The 13,435-nt window shown below is 38.8% G+C and overlaps 1 long non-coding RNA gene across 6 annotated transcripts in view; it reads left to right on the top strand.

Moving 5' to 3' along the window:
* The window catches only part of LOC140687393 (uncharacterized), a 365,887-nt gene that overhangs the window by 199,361 nt on the left and 153,091 nt on the right, over positions 1 to 13,435 (top strand). The window contains exon 4 of one of the 6 annotated variants that reach the window (XR_012061652.1): positions 2,344 to 2,576. The exons of the other annotated variants lie outside the window; for them this stretch is intronic. This is a non-coding gene — a long non-coding RNA (uncharacterized lncRNA). Of the gene's footprint in view, positions 1 to 2,343; positions 2,577 to 13,435 lie in introns of those variants that run through there. 6 annotated transcript variants of the gene reach the window in all.

The following is a 13,435-nucleotide window of genomic DNA, read 5'->3' as shown; positions in this document are numbered from 1 at the left end:
TAATGGAAACACTCAAAGGGAGGAAGGGCCACATTCCTGATCTTGGCAAATGTTGGATAAGCCCTGTCCTTCTGGGTTCCATCTGGCTAAGATTAGGGAATTTTAATAAGAGATCTGGTTAGGAGTTAAGTAGTGGACAGGGATGCCTTGACTTTCTAGGAACTAAAAAAAAATTGTACAAATAAAGTATATCACAGAAATTTTATGCAACTTTTCATATAAGCCTAGTAAACATGATACACAAATATATTTTCTCAGCCACTTGTATCTCTGGTATCTTTCTGCATTACATTTTGGGGATATCTGCAACAGAATTTTGGAAGGTGTTTTTTATTGCATCAAGATTTTAGTCATAATTAGAATGCCTTTCCCTGTAGCCAAGTTATAGATGAATTCACCCATTTTTAATTCTAGAATGTGTATGGTTTCATTTTTTATACTCTATTCTCCACTTAAGAGTAGTTTATTCTTATGTATGGTGTGAGGTAGGAATTTAATTCTGATCTGTTTTCAAATGGTAAACCAGTGATCCTAACACCAGTTATCAAAAGTTTATCTTAGCCCTAGTTATTTACAGTGCCATCTTTGTCATGTATTAAAGTCCTATGATTACTTTGATCTATTTCTGGACTGTCTATTCGATTCCATTTTTTTAATGGTGTTCCCTTAAAAATGCACAGAAAATGTTACATTCAAGGATCTTTGTGAGTAGGTCTGGAACTCTGCATTTTAGATAAGTTCCCCAAGTGATTTTCATGATCACATACTTTTAAACTTCTTCAGGAATTTTAACAAACTTTCTTATCATGTCAAGAAAGTAGCTTGTCAGCAAGTACAAAAGGGCAGGTTGTGATCAACAATTATAGTATGGAGAGAAAAGTAGTTCTCAGCCCCCTTAGCAGTTTATTTTCAGGTTTTATTTAGAAAAATATGCATCATTTCAAACAAAATAGTCTGAGATCTGGTACAAGATGGTGGACTACATGCATATATTCCTGTCACTTTCCCTAAACCTATTAAAATGGCAGTGAAAAATTAGAGAAATAAATTCATAAAGTAACTGAGAGTAGATGAAGAAGGTTGTAGGAAAATGTAAGCAAACCAAAGTTTTTGATTTATTTCTGGGAGACAGAAGATCATCTGGTATTTATATTTCTTATCTATTGCTTTGTAACAAATTACCCCAAACTTAAGTGGCTTAAAACAGCAATGAACATTTATTATCTCACATGTTTTCTGTGGGTCAGGAATTGGAAAGCATATTAGCTGGGTGGCTTTGGCTTGGGGTCTCTCTTGAAGCTGCCGTCAAGATGTCAACTGGGAATTGCCTGGGGCTGGAAAATTCACTTCCAAGATGGCTCGTTCGCATGGCTGGCAAGCTGGTCCTAGGTATTGGCAGGGCTCAGTTCCACCCCAGACACCCTGGAAAAGAATCAGCTTACTTGACATTGTACTCTAGGAGTGATAAAGTTGATAAACAGTGAAAACTGAGAGAGAGAGGAAAGCCGTGTAGTGGAAATAAAAATGTTGCTGAAAGTTAAATATTATTTTAAAAAGCAAGTGAATTATAATAACAACTGGAAAGTGAATGGAGAGACAAAATGTCTTAAATCCATAGAATGAAATGTGATTCATCAAAGAAAAGCAATGGGCAACTGACATATCCTACATTAAGGATGAATCTCAAAAATATTATGTGGAACGAAAGAAGCCAAGCACAATTATCACATTGTATGATTTCCTTTATATGAAATGTCTGGAAAAGGCAACAAGATTAGAGACAACAAATGAATTAGTGGTTTCTTGAGACTAGTTTTAACTGTAAATGGCCAGGAAGGATCTTACTGGGGGAGAGGAAATACCCTGAAACTGACCTGTGATGAAGGTTGCACCATTCAGTGAAGTTACTAACAATGATTGAGTTGTACACTTGAAATGGATGAATTTATGATATGTAAAATATACCTCGGTAAAGTTAAAAATATGTTGAATGTGAAAAAGATAACTGCCAACAATACTCCCCTAGTACTGTTGATACCAACTGATGGGGAAACCGAGGCTCAGAAGGCTTCTGGGTTTTCAAACTTACACAAAGGTAGGATCAGAGTGAAAATGCACATTTCCTCACTCCCCGACTACATTCTTAATTTTGAACTTGTGGTAGGACCAGTGTTGTAGGAAAAACGGGAGAGCCACTCAATGGGATTTCCTGCTGTTCTTGCGCAGGGTGTCTCATTGTGGGCATGTCCAGTATTGGTAAGTGTTACTGCTTGCGGAGCGTAAAGTTAGACGTTTGCAGAGACAGGGTCACTTTAACTTACAGTGTCTTTTCCTCTATTGTAGGTTGTCTCTCTGGGTAAACCACATTATCTTCTTTGCTTTTCCATATTGGCGATGATTTAGAATCAGTGCCAGTGTGATCAGATTGGGGAGAGCGGTTAACCAGCGTCTCTAGAAGTCATGAAAATGACAGAACAACTTTCCTTCATGGGTGAGATACCCTGAGATTGCTATTTGAGAAAATAATGATACTTGTCATATATTTCCTCTAAATAAATCTGGCTTTAATACCAGAAGTCCCTGTTTTCTTCACTTCTGTTTATTTTCAGTCACTCAAACTGACGCTTGCTGTCAATATCTCCTCACTGTAAGTGTAAGCAGAAGTATTTAAAGAAAGCGGTATTGTTTTATTTTGGGGTTAGCAATTTTCCAGGGCCCACTGGCAGAAGTGCTTAGCTCTAAAGAATCACATGTGTTTGCTTTGTTCTAAATATAGGCTAAATAGAATTCAGTAGAGCCTGAAGGCTTCAAACTGAAGCATTTGGAATATTAAAAAGAAAAATCTGGGGAAGTATTATCTCCTGCCCAGAACTAAACAAATAAGCAGGTTTCTGCTAAATGCAGGAAACAAACTGATGGATATCAGATTTTCTTCTCAAGTCTTTTGGTGGTTTTTAAAAACTTTTTTTTTTCTTTAAGACTGTGAAACCAAAGTCAGCCTCCAATGGAATGGTAACTCATTGCTATATTGATAAACGGCAGCCACTGTGTGGTCTTACTGGACAATGGGGAAGGGCTGTAGTGTAATGGATGTGACTGCTTTGAAAAAGCACATCATTACAATTTTTTGTCTTTGAACTCTGCCCTTTAAAATATTTTGTGCATAGATCTGGCATAATGTCAAGGAGCAAGTCTTTCTGCCTTTGGATTTTGTTGCCAGTGAGATGGGAAGGTGCGTGTATAACATGTGGTATTAATATTATCAAGTTCTGTTTTACATTGTTCCTCAAACTCAAAACTGTAGATCTTTGTGGCCTATGGACATATTTTCAGAGATATACAAGTTCTCTATTATATGTGATTTTTCAAGTTTTAAGGATGTTATAAGAAAAGTTGACAAAAACAGATTCGAAAACCTGATAGACGGTTGGCTTCTGTGCTGGTCTGCTAGCACTGCCATAACAAAGTCTCTTACACTGGATGGCTTAAGCAATTTATTGTCTCTTGATAATGGAGGTTTGAAGTCCAAGATCAAGGTACTCGCAGGGTTGGCCCCTTCTGAGGGCTATGGGAGAGAGTCTGTTTCTTGCCTCTTTTCTAGCTTCTGGTGGTTTGCTGGACATGTTTGGCACTTCTTTGTTTCCAGATGCCAAAGATCCCTGCCTCCATCTTTGCACAGCCTGCTCCTTGTGTTGTGTCTGTGTCCAAATTTCTCTTCTTAAAAGGTTATCAGTCATATCGAATTAGAGTTCACCCTCATGACCTCATCTTAACTCCATCATCTGCAAAGACCCTGTTTCCAAATATGATCACATTCATGGTTACTGGGGCTTAGGATTACAGCTTCTTTTGAGGGGGGAACACAATTCAACTCATAACTTCTAAATAACTATTGCCAGTTTGAGTTTATAGTTGGGATAAAGGAAAGGAGTACTGTTATAATTGTTCTATCCTCAAGAGAAAAAAAAAACAGATAACTTAATTTGTATATAATATATTGAAGCCAAGAGAAGGGCAGACAGTATCGTGTCAAGAGAATCTGCAGAAAAGTTTTCACACATGTTGTAATAAAGAACAGTGACAGGATATGCTAGAGCAAACATGAATCTGAAGAAATCTGCACCGTTAAAGTCACGTTTGTGAGCTGTCTTAAAGTAGCTGTTCATGTGCATTTCTTAGAATATGACTTAAGACTTAGTTTTGAATCCATGTTACCACCAGCTAATTTGGGCATAAATTTGTAAAAGAGCTTATGTTTTTCTTTAAGCAGAAAGTTGGATACAGGAAGAATATTCAAATTCTCCATTTTAACAACCATAATAACCATAATAGTTGTCATTTATCAAAGACCTTCTTTAAGTCAGGCATCACGTAAAATGTTAGCCCATCCTGTCATTATTATAGTCTCCACTTGGTGAATGAAAAATCTGCTGGGATAGATATTTTACTCTTTTCGAGCTAAACCCACCATTTATATTTTTTGCACTATATTTCCATATTTTTAAAATATCACTTAAATCTCATGTTAGGAAGATAAACGTTTCTCAGTGAGCATATTCTAGACTTAGGCTTGGAATATCAGGAGTTCTTTGTCTTTTTAAATTGTGTGTCACCTCTCCTCCACATACAAAATCAAAGGACAGATGTCATATAAGGTGCTGTCTGGGTCCATGAATCTCGTTGGAAATACAAACCTCATGTTTGGCTCATAAGTTGATTAGGCTTACAGGTCTTACTAGGGCGGTGCTCCCTGAGGGTGGACCCTGTTGAGAAGTTCAGGGGAGCAATGGCTCACCCCAATGAGATTAAGTTGGTAAGAATGAATGAATGAATTTAACCAAACATATTAGCACTCTCCCCCTCTAGAAATGAGAGTTCAAGGGCAGTCTCTGGTCTCTACCCCTGAAATGGTCAGCTGGGAGTTTGTTTTCAGACCTTTAATGGAAAGTTGCATTTCCTTTCAAAGTTTTCAAGATTCTCCACTATGACAGCATTGTTCCTTGGGCATATGGGTGAATGTCTGTAATTAAGGTGGGCCTTGAGATTTATTTAGCTAGAACTGCCTTTGGGAGACTTCAGAAGATGGAATCTGGCAGAAAAACTGGTCACTTTTAAAGAAGCTCATTTCTGTGAGGATTAGACTCTTTCTGTGGTTTCTTGAACCACCCGGTCCCTTCTTCCCTCATTCTAAACTTGTGCTAAAAGGTGTTCCAAACTCTAAGGCAGGATAGATGTAAATTAGAAATGAAATTGTAGTTGAGTGGGAGAGCCAGCTTGCTTCCATTTGGGTATAATCCCTGACCGAAAAATGGGCTTTGCAGTGTCATTTCAAAGATTGATTTATTCCCTTCCTCCCTTCCTCCCTTCCTTCCTTTCTTCCTTCCTTCCTTCATTCCTTCCTTATTTTCTTACTTTCTTACTTTCTTTCACTCTGATGAGTAAGTACAACAATCAGGAATTGCATATGCAATACAGCATTTCAGTTGCACCACCTGGCGAGTGCACCAAAACTGGTTCACGTTGCAGTTGACGGGATCTAGGAACAAGCATACTGAAGGAAATCATTTATTGTAACTCAATAATTGCCTTATCCTATCAGTGTTCCCAGGACAGGAAATCTAGGAAGAAGGCTTGATCATGTCAAATATATGCTGGCCTGAAATGAAAGTGTCATACAGTATATCAAAAGAATGGAATATTGACTTGTAAGTTTCCCTTTCCTCCCACCCTTCCTCCCCTCCCCTCTTCTAGTTTGATTGCTATTTATTTTAGGGATTGAATACAATTATTTATTTTTATGGGAATCTGGTGTTACCTTTGCTTTTTTAAAATAGAATATCTTGCTGAGTTTGAAGTTTCAAAGCCAGAGAAGCAAATATTTCTTGATTTTGTCTTTGAAATTTTCCTTTTGCTGGCTGTGTATATGAGACCAAATACACACTTGACACACAAGATGGGTAAATGGATTTCAACCCTTTACAACCGTGTGATGTGAGACTTGACCACCCAAACAATGAAAGGAGATTTGACTGAAGATTTCACATCCCATCATGGCTTGACAACTCCTACACATTGAAGGTTGTAAGTCAAGACAGTGCAAGTTGCCATTATTCTATGTATTCTAACACCAAATGTGAATTTTGCTGATACAGCAGTGGAGCTGGCTGGCCCCTGAGAAAATCTTGTGATGTTGAGTGTGTGTGTGTGTGCGTGTACGCGCATGCTTGCATGCACGTGCTGTGATAAAGAGGAAGGGACACTAGAAGTCCTTCTGTGTGTGCTGATGGCTGATCTCAAGACAGAGAGCAGGCTCCCTTCATCTCCCCGGTGCTCATCGTAAGTCACCAAGGGATGGGTTGAGTTCAGCCACTGACCAGGGGTGGAGTTTTGCCAAACCCAACCAGTGCTGAAGGTCTGGGCTTGCACAGGAGGGGCTCCCTTTGGCTCCCTTCTCTGCTGAGGGTGTGGAGGTCAGATTCGTGAGCGGTGCTCACCTGGATTGAGGATATTTACAGCACTCTGAGTATCGACCACAGTTTTCTCAGGCTTTTTTCTTCTTGTTAGTGGCTGGTTTGATCTTCCCTGTCTAATCTTGAGTTATCATCAGTGTGGGATGGATGAGGGAAAGTCCGTGAGTCTCTGACAAGAGCTTTCCTATTCCACAGGCTGAGGAAGATGAATTAGCAGTGGAAGCAGCAGAGCAGAGGTCGAATATGAATTCAGAAACCAAGGGAAGGAGAGACCTCAGCAGAGGCTAGGGACATGTGAAAACGAAACAGCCCACAGGCCACTTAGATCACACTCAGGTGGGAGTGAAGGAGAAAGAGGGGACAGAGAAAACCCCAAGCCTGAGCCACTATTTACTCCAAAGGGACCGTTTTTAATCTGGAAGTTACTAAGCTGCTTCACCTTGGCAAAATCAAGAATTTTCCACCTTGACTAGTCTCCTAGGACTGCCATAACAAAGTACTGTAAACTGGGTGGCTTTGAACAGCAGAATTTTATTCTTTTTGTTTTGGAGGCTAGAAGTCTGAAATCAAGGTGTCAGCAGGGTCACACTCTCTGTGAAGGCTGTGGGGGAGAACCCCTCCTTGCATCTTCCTAGCTGTGCTGGTTACCAGCAATCCTTGGCATTCCTGAGCTGGAGGACACATCGCTCCAGTCTCTGCCATCATAGTCATATGGTGTTCTCCCTGTGTGTCTGTGTCACTGTTTTCTCTTCTTATAAAGACCCCAGCCTTTGGATTGGCCCTCTAGTATAAATGCAAATTAACCTGATTACATCTGCAAAGACCCTAATTCCAAATGTCACATTATGAGGTTGCAGGTGGACATGAATTTTGGACTGTAAGTTCTAGGTCCTCTATTGCACAGAAAAAAAAGTACTTTGTGGAGTGGAAATGGAATCCCAGACTTGGCAACAATGATCAGCATCTAACTTTGTATACATTGCAGCTTTCAAATAGTATAACTGTGCTATCATTTCTTCCTGAAAACAGCCCTGTATGAATCATATAAACGGTCATAAATGTGGAGACTGGTCTGGAGAAGTTACGGGCCCACCCAGTACTGCTTAACTAGTAAAGGGGTGGATGCAGACTGGAGTTTAAGTCTTCTACTTCCATTTACAGTGATCTTTATTTTCATCATCATAACACGTTTCCCACATTTTCATGTGGATTGCTCTTTACAGCCTCAATTTAAAGATAGTCTTTATTATTATTTTATTTCATTTTTATATATTGTTCAGTATGTGCCTATTTGGCAAATTCAGATGATTACTCAGAATTATATAAATTAAAAAAGAGCTCTTCTCTCCTAGAATTCTACCCTTTCCATCATCATTCTTGCTCAAACTCAGATAGTACTAACAATTTGGCAAATATCCCTTTATGTTTTTACAAATACGTACATGCAGAGGTTTCTCATGAGAACATATTATGTTTTTTCATGTTATAATTTTCCATCAATTTTCCTTTTACACTTTCTGTTGTTTGAACTTTATTCCAAATCAATATAAGCAGATCTGTTTTTTTTAACCTCTCAACAAATAGTTGAATTACTCAAATTTAAAATATTTTTTATTTTTATTTATTTTGTATATTTGTTACCTTGAGCATGACTGTGGTATGTGTGTGTGTGTGTGTTCACGCACATGTTTGTAGTTTTTCTTTTTGAGATGTGAGGGAAGTTGCAAGGTACTTTTCGTCTTCTATGTTGAAGCGAAACATTCAAATCTATTTTTAAAATACGATTTTAGATGCAAAGGCCTTTTAGGGTTGGTAACATGAATTATTCTGTCTTTATATAGGTACCTTTTTGATATATTTGTATGTGTGTGTGTGTGTGTGTGTGTATACATATATATATATATTTATATATATTTGACAGTAAGTAGATTAGACTATACACCAACTTGTCCACACCCTCTCTTTAGTCAGTCTTCTTAATTCCAAGAATCCTGGCAAAGAAGGACCATGGAAAGAGCATTGGTTTTAGGATATTACAAGAGGTAATTGTTATTTCAGTTTAAGGGAAGTGAATTTTTAATAATTTGCTAATCCGTATCTAGAAGCCGTAGATGGACTCTAAGACAGCCTAGGCTTTGTTGCCATGATTTTGCTTATGGTAACACAGTAATATAGAATCAGCAGTAATGGCCAAAGCAGGTGAAGTCCCACATTAGAAGATGCTGCTATAAAACATCTAAGATTTACAAATGTTGGAGGACATAAATTATGACAGAAGCATAACATAAGTGGTTACAGAGGGAAGTTCATAAGCAGTGATGACCTTGAACTAGGAACTTGGAGTAACAATATTGGTACAAATATATATATCAAGATGCCTTGGACAGTTCGGGCTAATTTCACTTGGATGTATTCATGTGTATATATATTTATAGGAGAATTTTTTCATTAAAATAATTCAATGTTCAATTCAATGCTAATGCTCCTTAGCCTTCTGTTCAACAAGTTTTAAAGATTGTTGATTGCAGCTCTCCTGAACTTCACACTGGCTGCTGGAATTAAATTGAAATTCACTTGTGATTTACCATCAGATTGAAACAGCTTCAAGCCAGGGATTAGTATTTTCACCGTTTTGAAACCTCTCAGAAAGAGAGAAGCAAGTGTATGTCTCTAGAATATCATTGGTTTACAGCCTTATTACACATTAGAATCACCCGGGGAACTTTTACGACTGCCCCTGCTCCAGGCCCCAGTAAGTCAAAGCACCTCACTGTGAGTCCAAGCCAAAGTACACTGTTCACATTAGGATCACTTGGGGTTGTAGGGGGAGATGTTAATACTATTGATGCCAGGATCCTGCTCCCAGAGATGCTCATGTCACGGACCTGGAGTGTGTCTGAGTGTCAGTGTTCTTAAAAGCTCCCAGCACACGAGATACATGTTTAAAGTACTTAGAAAGGTTTTTTTTTTTCAGCATACTATTTGAGAGAGAGTTTACTACACTGAAAAACACACTGAAACCAGACTTAGTTCACGTTACTAATTGTGACACTTGGGTAACAATCTCTAGGTGCTTCCGTTTTTGCCATGTGTGAAATAATTTGGTAAACATTTGCTTAGTACCTGCTATGTGCCGTGAATTCATGGTCTAGCTCAAAAGAGCCCCCTTGAACCCTACAAGGTAGGTGCTATTATTACGCGCATCTCACGTAGCTGCTGCCTTGCCTAGGAACTAGGCAGAGAAGCAGATGGTCTGGCTGAACCCCAGACCAACTGAAAGAGAGGCTCCCCCAAAATCAGTTTTCATGAAGCCCTTCAGGTGATTCTGTTGTACCGTGGAGTTTCAGAACCTCCTGCAGTACACCGTGCTGTGATAGCGTGCACCTTGTAGGACACCGGGAGGATTAAAAAGACAATTGATAAGACGTTTTTAGTGCTATGTCTAACTCATTATAAGGGACCAATAGTGATTAGTATTATTCTGTTATTTTAGATTATCTGAATCATAACTATATATCTTCTTACAAAGATGCAACCAACCAAGCTGTCTCTTCTTTAGCCTGACACTTAAAAAAAAAATGCATATGTCATGGACTTAACTCCCAATCTTTTTCTCTCTCAAACTTTGACAACAATTCACTTTCTTCCCTGACTGTTGTGATGTTGAGGTTAGAACTCTGGACTTATGTATTTTTTATTGTTTTGATGACAGTTTGGCAGAAAATGTTTACTGTTTTATAAATCCTGCCAGACTTATAATTTATAATTTCCTCCCCTCGAAATTACATGTTACAGTACTTGGGTAGGTGGCCACTTGGGATTCCTCACTTAACCTTGACCAGTATTTTGTTTCAGTCAAATTATCTCCATTTGCCTCTCTAACCTGCAGTGCAAAGGTCAGCCTCATCCTGAAAACAGCCAATGTGGCACTAATTCACTGATAACATGGACACAAATGGTAACTCCCGTCAGGTAACCGTGGTTGTTTTCTTTTGGCCAAAGCAAGATTTGCTGTTCCATTTGCATTGCAACAAGCCCGGCCTTGGGCTAAGAAAAAGAAGACTTTTGCATGGGAATCGTTAAAATCATTGAAGGTAAAAATTCATCCTAATTAGCTTTTTAATAATAAAGCTAGCCAAAATATGTTTGCATAGTTTTGTTCATCATAAAAAAGAAAGTTACATAAAGGAAGTGACCATGGCTATAGGCTTATGTTCTGAGCCCTCATTTTCCTAATAGATTGAGTGTTTAAAAAAATTCCACTACAAATTTCATTCTAGGTGTTCAGACAACTATTCTCAAAGTGATGTTGGAAGTCTCTGAAATTAAGCAAGAAAAGGAAGTGAACAAACAAAATCAACCCATCTCCTGGGTGATTACTGAATAGTGTGTCACCCTTTTCTGATAGCAGATTTTCGTCTCTCTTTAGATACTCAGTTTCTCCATCTATGAAGTAAGACTATTCATTTTTACTGTTATTGTTCATATGTATGGTAAACAATTTAATTATGTTCAGTAAGCCTGAGTATGCTGCAGGAGAAAGGTGTAGTTACCCTCCATTGTTGTCTGTCGAAGAGGCATGGGGCTGTAATGTCTATGTGGCTGAGTTAGGTAGAGTGGGTGGGAATGGGGCCTCTAGGCCTTTCCACACGGACAGGAAAGATGCAGAAGAGTGAGCCTGGCAGGAAGGAAGGCGCGAACTTGCTCCAAAATGCAGTACTTTGGCCAGTCTTGTCAAAACAAATAAAATAGACCATGTTTTTCGGGGACAGAATTATTGAAAACTGGTGGTAGCAATGGTCCCATGGCACCATTTTCAGGGTAAACATCCTTTCATTGAACAACTACTCAGTTCTTAGATGAGGGTCATTCTAGGTATAAAATGTGATTTGATGGTCGTAGAAACCCAGAAACATGGCTTCTGTGAGAAGCTGAGTCAGAAGAAATGAACTTCACTTTTGTCATGGTCCATTTGGGATGCTCTAACAAAATGCCACAGACTGGGTAGCTTATAAATGACAGACATTTATTGCTTATAGTTCTAGAGGCTGGAAGTCCGAGAGCAAGGCACCAGGATGGTCATGTTTTGGTAAAAGCGCTCGTCCTGGTTTGCGGTTGCTGTCCTTTTGCCGTGAGTTAATATGGTGGAAGGTGCTGGGGGTTGCTTTGGAACTTCTTTTATAAGGGCACTAATCCCTCTTATGAGGGCTCCACTCTCATAACTTAAGTACCTCCCACAGTCCCCACCCTTAATTCCATCATCTATGGGGATTGGGATTTCAACATATGAACTTGGGGGGCACACGTTCAGATCATAGCAATTTTCTACGTAGTTTTCCCCCATGTGTACTCACAGAGGAGAACTTCAAGGTTGGATGAGATCTCCCATCTGCATGCTGTCTGTAATATCCTCATCTTAGGGCTAGACGCCTCCGTCTTGATGGCCTTCAGCAAAGAGGAACTTCATATAACTTAGTTTGGAGATGATTTAATAGTTACAAAAGTTTTTATTTTGAACCTCGATCCGACTTAATCATGTATTCTACAACTGTTTATAGTTCTTTCATATAAGACCAGTTGAAACAAGCCTAGTCTTTCTCTCCCATGACAATGCTTGAAGTATTTGAAGTTGGTTTTATCTCAAGGCCTCTTTTAATGTGACTGAAATTTCAAAGCTCCTCCAGCCCCTCACTGTTCTTCATTATTATTGTGGTGACTGTACTACAGACATGCTTCTGATACTTTTTAAGAACCAAACTCCATACTCAAAATGTGAACAATGTGGAATGGGATAGGGCTCAAGAGGATGTGACAGTTTCCTCTGTTTTGGACATACTTCTTTTAATGCAATCCGAGATTCAAAGACTTTGACAGCCTCACCATTGGTTGACTTGTAATGAGTTTACAGTAATCTGTGATCTTTAAGTCTTTTTCACCCATGCTGATATTAACACATATAATTTACAGTTGCTTTTTTAAACTAATCATAGGACTAAACATTGTTCATAGGGAATTTTTTGTATATGTGTATTTTTGTTGATGTATAGTCAGTTTACAATGTTGTATAAATTTCTGGTGTACAGCATAAAGCTTCAGTCATACATGAACATACATATATTCATTTTCATATTCTTTTTCACCATAAGTTACTACAAGATATGGAATATAGTTACCATGGGGGGAAGGGAGGTTCATATGGAATTTAATCTTCTCAGATTTGACTCAATATTTTAGCTTTTGGTGGCCTTTTTTCTTACAACCAATCTATTTTACTATTAGTATTAGTTAGAACAATGAAATCATACCATGAATCAGTAGATAACCAGACTTAGCTACAGAAGGTCCAAGAATAATGTTACACTGCCAGTCAGTTGGTAAATCATTTACTAATTTGGAAGCCATGCCACTATCACACATGTTGTCCATGTGATGTTTGACTTCAGTATCTCCATCTGAAACCAATCTGGAAGTCATAAAAATCTTTCCAAATGTGAATAAGAAAAAAATAGACAGTATCTGAAGGATGTGCTTTACATGTGCCATGAAGAGTTCAGACAATACGTGACCCACATTCCCAGAGGTTGGTGGTTGGTGAAGTCTTCACAGAAGTGGTGCATTTGAGCCAGGCAGGCCTGGAAGTTTGGTTAGAGTTGGGTGGGAAGAGGGAAGACGAGCATGCATTTGAGAGGGTCGTGAAGTCTGTGCTGATGTGGCAGAAACAGCAGAGTCATATTAGGCTATGGGACATAGATGAACTCCCAGGAACAAAGTTTGTGTGTAGGAGAGTGTTGATGATGCGATCAGAAATGTGGATCCGTGTACCTTCTGTGATGGTAATATTAGAGCTAGTGTTCTTACAAGGAACAACTGTTCTCTGGCCAATTACTCTGCCCACACTTAACAAGTGAAGAGGCTGAAGGTTCCTGCATGCTAGCTGTCTCCAGATGTGTCTTCATCAGTTTTAG

The sequence above is a fragment of the Vicugna pacos genome, chromosome 19 (assembly GCF_048564905.1).
Source record: "Vicugna pacos chromosome 19, VicPac4, whole genome shotgun sequence".
Classification (NCBI taxonomy): domain Eukaryota; kingdom Metazoa; phylum Chordata; class Mammalia; order Artiodactyla; family Camelidae; genus Vicugna; species Vicugna pacos.
The sequence above is the reverse complement of the archived record's forward strand: the minus strand, read 5'-3'. Positions and strand labels throughout refer to the sequence as shown.